The 17,123-nt window shown below is 46.5% G+C and overlaps 1 protein-coding gene across 3 annotated transcripts in view; it reads right to left on the bottom strand.

The window, feature by feature from the left end:
- The window catches only part of CASZ1 (castor zinc finger 1), a 299,498-nt gene that overhangs the window by 233,859 nt on the left and 48,516 nt on the right, over positions 1-17,123 (bottom strand). For all 3 annotated transcript variants that reach the window (XM_066636960.1, XM_066636963.1, XM_066636962.1), the window contains exon 2: positions 3,650-3,793. The gene's annotated coding sequence lies outside the window, so the exon portion shown is untranslated. The remainder of the gene's footprint in view (positions 1-3,649; positions 3,794-17,123) is intronic.

Below are 17,123 nucleotides of genomic sequence, written 5' to 3'. Positions count from 1 at the left end.
CCTGTCCTTCATGCTTCAATCTTGTCACACTAGAGGTCAGATCTCCCAAGCGTTCCTGGAGAGCTGAGTTGATCCATATGGCAGGCAATATGTTGACAATATGGATTGGCCGAATGGCAGGACCTGAGCAGATGGATGCGACAACCAGGCTGGCGGCCTAGAGGAGCCTTCCGCGTCTTCCACCTCATCCTCCCCTTGCAGAGCCACGCCAAAAAATAAAAGCTCTTAGCCCAAGCAACTCTTTGAGGGCTCAGCCTCAGGAACATGGCTCAGAATAGCTCATGAGGCAGGCTGCATACCAAAGAGCCATGATGTTGAGATGGGCAAGGCCAGGCAGCCCCCAACAACCACGCAATGCTTTTATGTAGCCCATTTCAAGGATTAACAGTGATCCACGCAACACCACAGCAAGGTAGAATAGGGATGCTATCCCCATCTTGCAGACAGCGGTGGGGAAGTGTGAGGCTATTGCTGAGGGAATGGTGGCTTGCCTCAGAGCAATTTTAAGGCCACAGGCTAGTCTACATATCCAGCTGAACGAGGTGGCAATATCCTAGAGTGGACTGCCTGCCTCAGACCGAAGGCAGGACGTACCATTTTTGGACACTTCCCATCTGAAAAACAAGAACAAAAACAGACCCCTCCAACCAAGGGAGCTGAGCGAGGAGCCCATCTGCTGCTCTCTGATATCAGTGCTCCAAGCACTCCTCCTCCCTGTGTAATCCTAGGAAGGGACTGTACCACATATCTTCTCCTTAAGCTCTAGTCTAGAACATCAATCAAGATGTTTGATATTGCTGCATTTCTGGCATGTTTTTGAGTTGTATTCACTCCAAATTCACTCCCATATTCTGCTACAACTCACCAAACATGTTTTGAGCATATACTTATCTCATAATTGAAGAGTTGGTGCCTCAACAGCCAGGTGTCCAGCACCAACGCCCCAACACCAGGGAGTCTCACAATCCCTTCAGAGAAACCACCAAAAGCTTCTGGCTCAAGACTGGAGATGTGACATGGCTGAAAGAAACCCTTGCCAGACTAGCACCATCTAGCACAAATGCCAGGTAACAAAGCGACAAAGCTGTGCAAGCTGCATTTATACACATGCGTTCCCAAGGCATCAAAACTATCCAGACCCTCCTGTTTTCCCTCAGTTTACCCTGAACTATGTAGCAGAGCAGTTCTTGAAAATCTGGACCTGCTGTACTTGGTTCACCAAGGTCAATACTGTCAACACTGACAGGCAGCAGCTCTAATGGATTTCAGAATTTCTTTTTCCCAGCCTTACTTGGCACCTTCTGCAGACATAGGTTCCCACCATTGAACTGTGGCCTCTTCCTCCTGAACTTGTCTAACCCTGTATTTAAGGTCATCACCACATCTTGGCTAGACAATTCCACAAGCAAGTTACGCTGCCTGAAGTAGTACATCCTTTTCACTGGCCAAGTGACCTCTTGCAATGGTGAGCAGAACCTCCAGGTTCAAATCAATCCCCAGAGGGTTCCCTCACATTTGGATTATAGGCAGAAGCAACAACTCAACATTCACTCTTGCTAGAAGTGTGAGCCCAGCTGCTTATGGAGGGACAAGTGAGGGATAAGGCAAATGATGGTTAATGCTTAGATATTCAAGATCCACATGCAAGTTTGATGTGTGGTACATGTATGTTGGGTGAGGGGAGGGATGTCCAAATATCAAGCACAAGCAAGTCACAATAAAAGGGTTTACTATACCACAGTAAGCCTTGCACAACAAACCCTTAGTCACAGAATTTAGAAATACATATGCATCATGAAACAGTTTATTGTCAATGCTCCTTCCCAAAGCACTCTGGGTACTGTAGTTCTGTAAGGGGGCTAGGGCAGTGGTTCTCAAATGTTTGAGCACCAGGACCCACTTTTTAGGGTGACAATCTGTCGAGATCTACCAGAAGTGATGCCTTTAACCTGGAAGTGATGCCATGGTCGAAAGTGACATTATCAAGCAGGAAATTTTTAACACCTCCCATACAACCAAATCAAATTAAATTCATTAATTAAGTAAATTTAAAGTTTACAATAAGTTTAAAAATTATTTCAAATAAAGAAAAACCCTCCCAAGCAGTTGCTGAACTGTTTTAAAAAAATTTCTCAAAGGCTGCAATCCTATCCACACTTACCCAGGAGTAAACCCCATTGACAATCATTGTTAAAAACATATACATAGTAGCCTCTTAGAAGTATGGATCTGTCACATTTCTCCAAATATACCATATACCATGGTAGCATCAAGTCTAATATATTAAAAATAAAATACACATTGAAATGAATGGGGACCCGCCTGAAATTGGCTCGTGACCCACCTAGTGGGTCCCAAATCACACTTTGAGAAATTCTGAGCTATTAGATGTCTAATAGAGACATCTCTGAACCTTCATGAAACTGCAGTGACCAGAGCCATGACAGCTGAACCAGTTTAAACGGAGGCCAAACCAAAATAGCACCTGAGCAGCCAGCTCCCTGCTCTTTCTCCATCATTTAAAAAATAACTTCCCCATGTCCTAGAAGAACGTTAGATGTTCCCCATACAAGCCAACGATGTGGCCTTGGGGGGCAGGGAAACATGGGAGGCTGCAAGTCAAATGCCCCAGCTGGGGGAGCAAGCCACATGGCTGCACTTCTCAACAGCACTCTGTTTTTTGTGATCTCTGGTCATTGTAGTTGTGGCCACAGACTTTTGTAATTATTATATTAGTTTTATAATGTTTTATACTGACATATTTTTATTAAATACTTAGAATTTGTATAGTACAGGGGTGCTCAATAGGTGGATCGCGATCTACCGGTAGATCGCGAGGCAAAATGAGTAGATCGCAGAGTGCCGACCCCCCCCTTCAGGTGCCTCTGGGAGGAAATGCTGGGAGTAAGGCCCATTGTACTCAATGGGGCTTACTCCCAGGTAAGTGTGGCTAGGATTGCAGCCTCACAGCCTAATCCTAGGCATGTCTACTCAGGAGTAAGTCCTGTTATACTCAGTGGGGCTCAAGGTACACCAACATACATTGTACACATAAATGTTATATGTTATGATGGCGCGAACACTGTAAAAAAAACTCTGGTAGATCTCCGGGCCTTGCTGGGTTTCAAAGTAGCTCTCGGGCCAAAAAAGTGTGAGCACCCCTGGTATAATACATTTGCAGAGTGCAAAACACTTGATAGGAATCCGAAATGGAGGCAAGCATTATTGTGCCCATAATGCAGATGGAAAAGACTGAGGTTGAGAGAGAGAGAGAGAAGAGAGAGACCTGCCTCAGACTGGGCAAGTCCCAATTTACAGTTCAGGGCCAATCCTATCCAACTTTCCAGTGCCAGTGCAGCCGCAATGGAGCCCTGAGGAAAGGGAACAAATGTTCCCTTACCTGAAGGGGGTCTCTGTGACTGCTCCCCTACCACAGGATGCAGCTCAATCCTCCTTGGCACGTCTGCACCAGTGCTGGAAAACAGGATAGGATTTGGCCCTCAGTCTCTTAGCCACCATGCCACACTAGCACTTAGTACGCCACTGAAAGCAACGCAAACATCCCCTTCAAGAAAGGCAACCAAAATCAAATAGAGTGAAAGGTGGAAAAAAAATAGAAAGCATTTTGAGCACTCAGGACTGTGGGTACCTTGTAGCCAGAAGTCCCTGGGCTTCAAGTCCATTCCAAATGACACGTTGAGGAGGGGCGTCAAGATCAGTGACCCCTCCCAGGGTGTTTCAGGACACAGCTGAAGCCTGTTAGGTTCCCTATTCTCAGTGGTGTCCCTTTGCCCTTAGGAAGAGAAAAACAAATATTAATCCCTGAAATTGTATTTCTTTAAATTTATGTGCTGTTTTTCTGTATTCATGTCAAAGATGGGTTACATCCTTAAGGAGAAAAAATACAGGAAACTATCACAAAAACCACACAAGTGAAACAAACCACCTGGTAAAGGCAAAAGAGAAATGAAGAAGCAGCTCCATAGTAGGTCATGGGGGGAAATGAGTTCATAATGTGAGACAGTCAGCAGGGAAGAAGCTCTTGGGGGAAGATGCTTTTGGAGGAGAGTTCCACAGTGCTGGGTCCAATACAGAGAAGGATCTCCTCCTCAGGGAGGATCACCAGTGTCTTCAGAGGACAGACTCAGAAGCAGGGCCTTGTAGAAAGGTCTGATGTGCTGGGCTGGAGGGGCTCACATGGGGCAAGTACACCAAGGCTGACATCTGTATACACACACCTTCCTGGGAGGAAGCCTCAATGACCAGATTGGGACTACCTCCCAGTAAACATACATAGGATTGTGCTGCAAGAACATTTCACATTTGTATGGTGCTTTGCGAGAATTATCTTGATGCAAATCCTTCCAAGTATTACAAGACCAGTCATCTTATCCCACTCTTGCAGCTGGGAAGACTGATGCTGAAGGGAGATGGCGAGCATGAGCCGTGAGGCAGAGTTGAGATTCCACCTAGGAAAGTCCGCAATTGGAGCACAGTCTCTTTGCCACTCCGCTACACCAGCTGGTGTTCCCCTTCCTGTCCATCCATCCCCGGCAACATACCTGCATCACATGAAACTGCCTTATCGGATCCACAAGTCTCTCTGGCCTAGGATCGCCCACACTGACTGGCAGCAGAGCCAAAGTGTTGAGCGAAGGGTCTTTCCCTGCAAGGTACCAGAAACTAGACCACATTCAAGGGCATGCAAAGGAATCGGTACCCCTAAGCAAGAAGCCATCTGTGAATTCACTAAGACAGTATCTCCTACCACCCACCCCAAACACATTGGTGCTATTTTATATGCTGATCAATTATTGGCAACCTTCAGTCTCGAAAGACTATGGTATCGCGCTCTGAAAGGTGGTTCTGGCACAGCGTCTAGTGTGGCTGAAAAGGCCAATCCGGGAGTGACAATCCCTTAGCTGCCCATTGAGATGCAATGATCTCTCCCACCGTCGGAAGCAGCCCCTGGCGTCATGCTCTACGCCAATCGAGCAAAGACTTATAACCGGTAAACTGCTGCTTCCCGTGTTGTGCCGACGCCGTATGGCGAAGTTGGAGTGTCCTCTCCAGTGCGCGAAGCCACTGGAGGATAGGCTGTTACCCATGCAGGTATGGAGGATACCTATGGAGGATACCTATGGATACCTATGGATACTATGGAGGATAGGCTGTTACCCATGCAGCAAATCCCCCCCTCCACGTCGCTGGAATGGTCCAATGGAAAGGCAGAAGCCAATACGGTTGGTTCCAGCGGCGTCGCAGGAGTTGCCAGAACGTGACTGTGTTCAGCCATGAACTGCCTAAGGGACTCCGGCTCCTAATTTTGCCTCGAGGTTGACTCCTGAAGCCTTTTCCACAACTGGATGTAGCCACAAGGCAGTGGAGGTTTGAGGTCAGAGTTTCCTTCTCTTAGATGAGCTGCCTTCCTAGGCTGACGAGTCCCATCTACCCGGTGGCTGTTTAGTCGCCTCTTACGACAAGTACAGCCAAACTGAGGGCCTATTCTTAGCCCCAGCCCCCAGGGGATATATGCTGATCAATAGAATTCCGTGATTCTATTTTATATACTGATAGAATCACAGAATGACAGTGCTGAAAGGGACTTTGATGCTGAAATCAAAATTGTTCCACTGAGCAACAGCCTTGTGTCCCCAGAATGGCCAGTAACAGCACTGGAAAGCTGGGATCAACTAGATCAACTAGTACAACTCCAGGTGAACAAATTCACAGGGGCCAGGCCTGTCAATGGCTACATGTTACACTCAGGTCCAGAGGTGGTGGTTCCTCTGAATACCACTTGCAGGTGAGCGACAGTGGAAGAAGGGTCTATCTTTGTCCCTGCTTCCCGCAATGGCCCAGCCAGCTGCTTCCAAGAAGCTACAAACTGGGTTGGTGCAGTGGAAGCAATCATGGAGGCCTTCTCAAGATAAGGAAACATTTGTTTCCTTACCTCAGGGCTGCCCTGTGGCTGTGATGGTGCTGGAAAGTTGGATAGGATTGGGCCCTAAGTGGTGATCTGAAAGCTCTTGTTGGAGTTGGGGGGAGGATTTCTCAGAAATGGGAGAAATATTTATTATGTTGTGGCTATACAGGGGTCACTTGGGGCCACTACTCACCTGCAAGCATGAACAGCCTTGATTTCAGCAACTTGAATCCCTTTTCTGCTGAGATATTCTACAATTCTGTCAGTATGTAAAAGAGCATCAACTGCGGATGTAGGCGGGAGTGGGTGAGAGTATTAAAAATATTTATACATCCCTTTTAAAAAAAACTAAGTGAAAATATGTAATCACAGAATGTTAAGTGTTGGAAGAGACCTGAGAGATCAACTAGTACAACTCCAGGTGAACAAATTCACAGGGGCCAGGCCTGTCAATGGCTACATGTTACACTCAGGTCCAGAGGTGGTGGTTCCTCTGAATACCACTTGCAGGTGAGCGACAGTGGAAGAAGGGTCTATCTTTGTCCCTGCTTCCCGCAATGGCCCAGCCAGCTGCTTCCAAGAAGCTACAAACTGGACTTGGACAGCATGGCCCCTCCTGCTGCTGCTTCCTCAGAACGGGTCTCCAGAAGAATAGTTGCTGAGAATGGAGGTGTTGCATCATCATCATCAGTAACAGACAGAAATAGACTTTCACCCCCCTTGGTAGCTCCAGGCCAGAGCCGCAGCTTCTTAAAGCTGGGACCCTCCTGCTTGCTTGCAGGGGACGCAGAAATCACACTTCAGAGAAAGTCTTGAGTCTAAGAAGCAGACGACAATGTCGCAGGGAACAGCCTCGTTTCCTGATCTCACCGCTGCAAACATGTTTCTGCCTTTCCAAAAAACTGAAGCAGAGCTGTCAAGATTAATTTGCGGGAGATGCCCGGGCCAAAGAAAACGCAGCCCAGTGGAAGCCCGAACCCTGCAACTGGCAACCTCCTTTGTGTCAATTTCAGCAAATATTGTGGCGTTTCCATGGCAATCCCTGTTTTGAATACCCACAACACTCACTAATTTTTTTTTTTTTAAGAAAAGGGCTTTTCCTGTTTGCGCTTCAGCTATAAGACCTGTAAATATTTTCTGCCTTAACGCACGTATCCTTCACACACACACACACACACACACACACACAGAAAGAGAGAGAGAGAGAGAGAGAGAGAGAAATGGTAAAGAATAAAAAAAGATACCAACACATTTTCTTCTTTCCAGCCATGTGGAACTCAGAGATACTCGGTGTGGGACAATTTGTAGTCCCAAAATGCAAGGAACAACAGACCAACCAGCAAAAGGGTCTGCTTTGAAACAACATCAGCAAAGTTCCAGCTGTGCTGGCTAACACATTTCACAGTGGAAGAACAAGATGAGTGTATCTGTACAGGATTGGAAGAAGAGATGCCCCTTCCTAAGGCTGCACCTGCCACAGCCCATATACGTTCACCAGAGAAAACAAAAGTGTGCAGTGCAGAGCATGGGGGCACATGTACTACTGCAAACAAATCAAAATGCCCACCTGGGATTTCTCAGTCCCACCCCCCACCCCCATAGGGAGCCATTCCAGCCCTTCACTGCCAACATTTCAACCTCCCTAGGTTCCTGCGGACAGCAAGGCAGCAGTTAAATGCTGGATTTCCTGGCTGGAACGGACTGGCGCCAAGCTCCAAACATTAACCTACCATGGAAGTTTGGGGAAGTCGGTTTCCTTTGGGATTGTGTCTTTAGTGTTCTCTGGAAATGTCATACCAACTGACGGGACTGTTCGGCCAGGAGCTGAGAGCCACAACCTACGTGACAGATTGACTTGAAAGGCAGGGAGCCAAATGGGCTTCTGCTTCAAGGAATGCTCGGACACAAAAATCACACTCTTCTATTCCAAATTAATCAGTCTGGAAATAAATCAATAATAATAAACAAACATTGGTATGGGGCTTTTGAGTGTTCAAAGTGCTTCCTTTGTTTTACCGTGATGTTGTCCTTATAACAACCCTGTCAAGGTAAATATATTATCCCCATATGACAGAGGAGGAAGACTGAGGCCAAGAGGGAAGACTTAAGCCTTGCCTAAGGCCATTCAGTGACTTCATGACAGAAGTGAGATCATGACAGAGGTGAGGCATGAACCAGGGAACTCCTGATCCACAGTCCAGTCTCAGTTGATACAACACACCAGCTTATTCCCTCCTTGACTTTTTTGTCTGTTTGTCTTGATTAGATGAAGGTTAAAAAAATTGCAAAACGGAACTAAAAGAGCAAGTTTACATTCTCACCTCTTTCTGACAAATAAGAAGCAGGAAGAGTCTTGGTGAAAGAGTAGGATTTACTGTACCCCCTGCACTGTCCTGGGAGGAACTGCCTCACCCAATAAAGACTACTATAGGAGAAAAATAGACCAGCCCAAAGCAGATTTAGAGAAATAAAGGGGGGGAAAGGTTCTAGACCGATCTTGTTGGTTGAGCCGAGACTGTGCTGTTGTTCAGTCATTTGTTAGGTTGGCATGAAATCACCTTGGTAATATTCAGAAGGGAGATCGGCAAGACAACTTGTAGCTCACACAACCAGAGCTTAAACAGACGTCAAATGAGGACAACGGTATTCACGCTCTAAAGAATCTTCTTGCTGTTGCCTCATTCATTGTTTTGGGAGGCTACGTGTGCATTATTCTCTCTCATTTTTACACTATTAGATTTGATAATCTTGTGCAGGGCAGGGAAATGACCAATTGGCACACCTGTTTTGATACACAGAAAGTTTTAAGTGTCAGAAACTGCCACCTGGAAGTCTTTGCCACGATGTTTCCTGTATTAGCCCCTTCAAATCCCTTCTTAAAACTCACATTTTCCACTGCCTACTATAACTAAGTTTAAGCAGAATACTGAAATACATACACAAATGCAATACTGAAATACACACACTCTTTCCCTTGTGTCAATATCTAGATGGCAAGCCCCTTGGGGCAGGGACTCTCGCTCTGTGTAAAGTAAGAAGGAAGACAGCCAGCAAAGCCTAAAATTGTCATGGCCACCTCTACCTGGTGACACCTTTTAAGCTGGCTGCCTTCCCCTCCTACAATCGCTACAGAAATACAATCTGCCCTGTGGGGAGGGGGGGGAAGCCAGGGAGGCAAACCACCACCACCACTCCTTCACTTCAGTAATAATTTTCTATTGATCAATTCCATGTAATTCTTAAAACAAACAAATAAAAGTATCAGGTACATTGATGGTGCTATATAAATAATTTATTAAATTATAATAAAGTAAAATAAAATACATATTAAATTATTTTTATGTTTGTTGTTTTTGCACTGTTATTGTATCATTGTTTTTTCGTTCACTAATAAAGGGGGAATATTAAAGTAATAAGAATAATAGTGTTTGGGGTGATCTTCACTTCTGGCCCCCGTGGGCCATCCGGTGAAGGTCTCTTCTGCGGCCCAACTGAGTCTGTCACCAGGCAGTCCAGCCAGAGAAACCTCCTTGAAGCAAGAACGCAGATGCTGCTGGTCCAGCTGGGTGAGCTCAGCCAGCTGACCCTATCAGTGCCCAATGCAGCAGTCACCTCCAGGTTCACTAAGAGGTGCCTGGGTCACTGATGTCCCCTCCCCCTCCAGACAACCAGCCAATAACAGCAACACAGCTGCAGCTGCAGCAACCTTCTGGCAGACCTGGCAAGGCAACCTGGTATGGAGAGGAGGCTCTCTCTGGAGTGGGGCCCACGAAAGGAGCATGACTTACACAGGGGCAAGGGCAAGAAGGGGTGGAGTGGGGACCAGAAGCACCTGTACATAAAGATCTCCCAGCAGTCAATGAGGAGCTCTATATAGGGTAGGCACCAGCCCTGAGAGTCTGGTTGTCTGTGATGCCTTCCTCCAGATTCCTCCAAGAAATTCACAAGCAAGTTCTGATGAAATGAGCCAGGTTTGCCTTCAGCATCTCACCATCAGATGTTCTACCATGTCAGAACAATGGGGGGTACACTCTAGTTGTTCTGCGAAAGAGCCCATTGCCTGGTTCGGAAAGTCCACCAAACCACCGAGTTTTAATAACAGAAACACTAGCAACAGATGAGTGGCAAGTGCACACACTTCCTTCTCACCTTTCCTCCTCACCTCACATGCAAAGGAATCCTGCTGTGTAAAACCACACTTCTGCATGTTTTCTGAACCCAGGAAATGTGGTTTAACTGTGGATTACAAGTCAGGATAGGAACCATGACCAAGCCCTGGTTTCAAGTCCTGCTTTTTAACCACAGTTGCTGACAGAGGGAGCTGACAGAGGGAGCTTGTCAGCAAGGAACAGCAGGGTAACCAAGGATGATTCCTCTATCACAGGGGTGTCCAAAGTTTTTGGCAGGAGGGCCACATCAGCTCTCTGACACTGTGTCAGGGGCCGGGGAATAAAAGAATTAATTTACATTTAAAATTTGAATAAATTTACATAAGTTTGCATAAATGAATATATTAAAGATGAACTTATATGACTGAATGAAGGTCTTGCAATAGCTCAAGGCCTAGAAAAGGCCTTGCACAAAGCAAGGCTGGCCTTTCCTTTGCTGCTGCTGCTGCGTCACAGATGTGAAAGAGCAAGCAGTGGAGGGAGCTCTCATCCCACAGCTCACACGAGAGGTCAAACAGTTGCCCTCACACTGAAAGAAGTTGCGTTGGGCCAGTGCGGGCTTCAACAAATCTCCGGAGGGCCAGAGGCTCATTGGAGACTGGGGACTCCCTGAGGGCCGCATTGAGAGGCCTCGAGGGCCGCAAGTGGCCCCCGGGCCGGGGTTTGGGCACCCCTGCTCTATCATAACTGTGCACATGAACAGAGGAAGAAAAAAGAACAAGAAGAGAGTGCAGGGCTCAGCGGTCCTCTGACCTGTGATTTACAATCCATGGTTCGTTGATTTGTCTAAACCAGGATGCTGATATGACTAGTTTTTATCTGTTTTTAATAAGTACAATATATTTTGGCAAATATATTTTTTGCAAACTGCCTATGCACTGAGCAAAGAAGTACTGAACCACAGGCTGACCGTTCCTGGGAATTTTCACATCACAAACCACCCTTTGAACTCTCCAGCAAAGTTTGTGGTAATAAAGATGGCTTTTATAAATCACGGAGCTCTTTCAAGGGTTCTCAGCACTTCACATAAATTATCTTCTTGGAACGTTCAGAGCCACCCTGTCGAAGTGAGACAACAGCACTATCCTCGTGCTGCAAAAGGGGAAGGCCAAAGCTGAGAGGGAGTGGCTTGGGAGTCCCCAGCGGAAGTGAGATTCGAGTCAGGAAAGGCTCAATTCGTGCCTCGGTCCCTTAACCACAACGCTACAACTGGCACAACACAATATAAAACGATGCAGCTCACAACACAAGTGCTTTTGAGTGATGGACACAGTGTAACACGACACACTGCAGGATCACAGCATTCCCAAAACCCCTTCACCTCCACAAAAAGGTCAAAACACTGCTAAGGACATTAAAAGCCAAAGACGGTTAAGCAAATATTCCAAAACTGTTCAGAGAGCAGCAGACTTTGTAGGTGTAAATACTGGCAGGATAGTTGGGTTCTGTTCCAATATCAAAGATGGAAAGATGGAAACGCCTTACAGATAAGGTGATAAAACACAACAATGTTGGGAACTAAGGATGCCACAATACTTCCAAAGCACCATTGCTGCAGCCAGGTGAAACTGTCCCCACAGTTTCATTCAAGTGCAGATCGTCTTGCTCCTCACCTGCTTAAGATTGCCATCTTCAAGCACTGCATGCTACTGGAAAAATAGGAGAATAGGACCACTCTAGGCCCATGGGTGACTCTGGGCTTGTAAAGCAGTGCTTACTTGGTTGCCGAGGGCTGGTAGGTTTTCAGCTATGGCTAAAACCTGGAGCTTTGAGGTGGCTGGAACAGCTTTGGCACCTCCAAAAGAGCAATTCACCTGTGGTGAGTTAGAATCACCTGCAGGTGATCATGCTTGCAGTAATTAGAACTCCATGTTTATGCCTTCAGCCTGTCAATGAGCCCTACACAACGTACAGAAGAATGCGTGAACAAGCCAGTTAGAAAAATCTTTTTGTGGACTTACTTGTAAGCCTCAGGCGACATGCTTCAGGCCACTGTTCTTCAACCTTGGGATGAGGACCCCAATGGGGTCACAAAGTTGTGGGTTCGTGGCAACTTACGGGAATGAAAAAGGTTGAAGGCCACTGGATTAGAGCACCACCAGGGAAAGGGGGAGGCATCTGATGTACCCCTTCAGGTACCAGGCGATTTGTCACAGTCCTGCTCAGGTTCTTAGCAACTGGTAACTTTTTTCTGCTCTATTAAGAATATTTGGCTAAAGTAAACAGTGCTGGGAGGGCACAACAGGGGTGGTGAGTGGGCAGCAATGGAGGCAGGGGTGGGCAGATAGGGTCCAGGGAGGGGGGTGGGATTGAAGGTGGGTTCCCACTCTCATACTTTATTGCGGTTGTGGCATAAAAAAAAAGATTTAAGACTACTGCTTTAGGCCTTCCGAAAAGACCCCCTGAGGTTTCCAATGGATCAACACATTTGGTGAGAAGGACTATTTTTCTCCCAGCTCCAACTGGCTAGTAACCAGGCACTGATCTCCCAGGCGCCTTTCAAGACCCCCCTGCTTGAATCACTTGGAGCTCAGCATTCTGAGCAATGATCTGTGCTCACAAGACAATGGAGTCTGGCTTGTCTGGTCTGTGGAGTGGGGGAACTGGTGCAGCAGTCCTGCATCTGCAACAGTGGACCGATGAAGACCAACTAATGAACTGGACTCCAAGCGAGTCATGGCTTGACCTCAAGGTGGGCTACACCAGCACCATCACAGTAATTTTTTTAGCAGATTTGAAAGAAAGCTAGCCAGTTTGGTGGAGGGGGGAGAAACAAACTTAGGTATGCACTCCAAAATAGGAAGTAGGACTACCAGACAAAAGAGTGGCCCTTGGTCCACCTAGCTCACATTCATATCCATTGGCATCACTAGGGTTTGCATCACCAGGTATGGGGGGCCAGTGCTTCACCCCCTGCTGGACCTCCTCCCATGCAGTGGGTGGGGCAGCGCCCCAGTTGGTGGGCATGGTGATGTACCATAGCCCTGCCCCCACTGGTTTTTGGCCATACCTTTTGCTAGTATAGAGATTTCAAAGTGGTTTGTTTCATTGCATTCTGCTCTAAATTACATCAATTGGCATATAACATGATGGTATTATTCCTACAGATCACAATTTTAGCTATTTTGGTCACTAGTTGTGTCACACACACCCCAGAGGATTTCACCTTATTACTACTCCTTATTGGTTCCATGCTGTGTCATAATAACACCTCACTGGCTCTTTAAACAATCAGTCTCCCTGGTCCATTCTGAGTTAAGGAAATTGTACTTTTTGTTACATAAGTCAATTGCATTTTTGTTTTCTGGTTTTTTGGTCCTAATTTTTGATAGAATGGGGATATTTCACTCCAGTTTTTTTCATTGCATTCCGCTGTAAATTGCACATTGAATCATATATAACATGAAGGTAAAATTCCTACAAATCGTGATTTGGTCACTAGTAGTGTCACACACACACACACACACACACACACACACACACACACACACACCCGGGCATGTCTCCTGGTGCAGGCCGCACCCCCCCTAGTGATGCCACTGTTTATATCGACTGGCAACAGCTCTCTAGACTGTGGGTCTGTGTGCATCTTCTCTGCCCCTGCCAAACAAAAAGCAGTCCTGTCCACTAGAAGGCCACGAGGAAATAGCCACAGCCCACCTCACTTGTACAGAAAGACAGTGCTCAACCTATAAAATGGGAGACACTGAGGTTCAATCCAAGGAATATCCTTCAGCTCCAACTCCCTTAACCCCGGTGGCACAGGGTAACAATGGACGGGCATGTAGAAAGTTCCAGGTTCAGTCTCTGGAAAACTGGGAAGGATCCCTGCCTGAGTCGTTGCCAGCCAGTGTGGTCAGATTTGGTAGGAAGCAGCTTCGTATGCTCTTCACCAAACCAAAAGCGTGACAAGCTAGCACAGAAACCAGGCCACACAGCTGTGCCTATTATTAGCTTAAAAAGCAGCTTTGACAGAGGTGGAGACCCGAGACCTTGACGGAGGCCTGAGACCAAGCCCACCTGGCTGGTGTGTGACTCTTCTGTTCCCCTGGGAGAGAATGGCTGCTCCAGGGAAGCAGTTAAAACCATTTCCTATCCTAAAGACCTATCTGCTTCTGTCATCACCAACTCCTATTGAGGAGAAGACCTCATGAGCAAAGACAGATTGTTGGCTTGCCATCAAACTTTTTAAAAAAGAAGCCAGCCAGCTAGGAGAGGGACTCCCAACTGAGGTGCCAATTAGCTCTGTTTCCCAGTTTCACCACCCTCCGTTGAACCCCGAAAAAGAACCTTCCTTGCCACAGCCAGCCGGCAATCCCATCCCTATCTTCTAATAAATATCAAGCGGCAGCGCAATGATTATCTTTCCCTCCTTCTCAAACCAAGCATCGTGACCCATTTTTCCAAAGCTGGGTACAATGCAATACGGGCCCTGGAGCAGAGTGATTTTGTAATGATTACAGCAACAGAGCAGAGAAATGGAAAGGTAATAAGTGATCAAAGGGTAAACCTGCAGTTGTTGGGCAATTGTGCAGAAAACTTCCAACATAATTTTCTGGGGATGCCAAAAACCACCGTGCTCCCAAATCACCACCACTACAGGCTGGCCTATCTTCCTCCAAAGAGTCAGGCCAAAGTTCCAGCCACCACAGCTGGACAATGGCATGGCCACATGAGACTGCCTTAGACCATGTCAGACCCCTGGGCCACTGAGCCCGGTGTTTATTAAGATTTACACAGGAGTAGTTCACAAAATGGTTTACGTAGTAAAATAAATCAGTAAATGGTTCCATTGACTTCAGTTGGCTGTGGAACCCTGAAAGTCTCTGTTGGAGAGGTGGCATCCTGGCCAGCCTATGCACAGCACCACTGTGGTCTTTCCCAAAACTGCATGAACACCTGAAGTTTCCTCACACTGGTCCACTTAACCTGGTACTGTCTACTCTATCCTGCTCTCCTGACCCTGACCCCAGTTGCTGAGCAGGGAAGGCATAAGAACATAAGAATAGCCCCACTGGATCAGGCCATAGGCCCATCTAGTCCAGCTTCCTGTATCTCACCGTGGAAGGCAACCGTGGAAGGGGCTGTGGCCTCCAGGCATCCACTAGCCTGACCTGGAAACACATGGTTGGTCACTGGGGGAAGTGAGATATTGGGCTCCCTCCTTATGCTATCATACCTTCTCCACTGAGGATCATCGATAGCCCCTCACTTGATCACCTATAGTGCTGCCTCAGAGTGACCAGGCAGGGAAGGTTTACCCAAGCAGGCTACTTTTATGCACTACTGTACTAACTTTCATGGACTTCTTCAGAAGGTTGACCAGCTTCGTTGCCCAGAAAAGACAAAAGCTATTATTACAAAAAAGAGGGATTCCTCCCTCTCCCCCTCTACTAAGTTAAATATTTAATCATTTTGAAAACACACACATAAAAGTGTGCTCAGCAGATGGGGTGAGAAAAAGACATATCTTCATCTTACTACAAAATCCCATTTGATGTGTTGTGGCACGAAAGTGTTTTTCACTGCATTTTTACAGCATGATCTCATGTGCCCTGCAAAATGGGGTACGCCCAAAACAGCAGGTATTTTATGGGATACAAGCAGAGCAAATATACACACAATTAAGGGGGGGAAGCCAAACAGAGAGAGACAGCAAGAAAAAGTATTGGTAAATATTTAAATCAGCAGGCAACTGTGCCAGCTCCACTCCCTAAGACAAGTTTGCAACATATGTCTATGTGTATGTCTGTGTGTCTATATGTATATATAGCTCTCTGCTCTCCCTCTCTCTCTCTTACCAGGCCTTTGGGCAGCTCTGATGAGTTCTGTGGACATGATGGTCAAATACCTCTCTCACCAAACTTGCAAGAGTTAAAGCCAGTAACATTTTCTAGGAGCTGGAGAGGATAGATGGCCTCTTCATCTCTGCAGGTGACAGCTGCCAGGCTGTTTAAAGAGCCCGTAGCAACCCTTTCCATGGATTATGATGATTGTGATACAAACACAAGTTTACACAACTCCAAGTGCCCAGAAGTCACTGAAGAGGGAAATCAGAAGATCATTGGAAACTTTAGGCTTGTAGGGTTGTCGAGCTCACATGCCAGACCCAAGTGTAAAATAGTGGGTGCAGGAGATGAAGCCAGATGCAAACGTATATTTATTATAGGGATTCATGTCTTGCCTTATCAAAATGCAACCTCAAGACATCTCAGTGGTGGCTCAGGAAGTGGAGCCTGCATGCTACAAGATACATTGCTGTACATGCTCCACGTACAAGTACAAACCTATTTCCAAGTTACTGCAGATCAAGGATTCTAACACACACATTTGCACCCAAATGGCCAGCAGAGCTGCCCAAAGACCTAGTCAAAGATAGCTAATGAATACACCCATTTTACAGATGAGGAAAAGTGAGGATGAAAGATAATAAGCAATTAGCACCAGGTTAGCCATGGCACCGACATTGTCTTACTGCTACTGTTAATGTACTGGGAGACAGAAACCTTTGCCAATCTACTACAAATTACCCAGAGATGTGCATGCTAGATCTTTATCTTCCTTCTGTCTGCCCCTGATCTAGTCCCACCCTCTGTACTAAGGCAAGATTCTCCCCCCATAAGCCACATAAGAACCAGAGCTGTGAACATTGTGTGCCCTGCATAAATCAAATTAAGCAACCTTGCATACATGATTTAAAAGAAATATATTCTCTTCCTCTCCTCATGAAAAGGAAAAGGAGCTGGGATTGGCCAAGTGGTCTCATGTGAACTGGCAGACACTAGTTATACAAGTTTCAAGGCCACCTTCATCACCATAAGCACTAGAAACTTGGTTCTTCAAAACAATGCATGCTAGGGACCTCAAGACAATTACAGCCCAACCCATGTAGATTGTTGTGTGCCACAAATACAGAGAGAGCAGGAGCAAACTAGTTCTGCTCTCTGCCACCCCTAACCCCTGCCTCAATGGTGCTTGGAGAAATATAAGAAATAGTGCAGGAAAACAAATTGCAGATGTCTCAAAGC

Source organism: Tiliqua scincoides, chromosome 9 (genome assembly GCF_035046505.1).
Source record: "Tiliqua scincoides isolate rTilSci1 chromosome 9, rTilSci1.hap2, whole genome shotgun sequence".
Taxonomy (NCBI): Eukaryota; Metazoa; Chordata; class Lepidosauria; order Squamata; family Scincidae; genus Tiliqua; species Tiliqua scincoides.
Note: the sequence above shows the minus strand (reverse complement) of the source record. Positions and strands in the feature narration are given on the sequence as shown.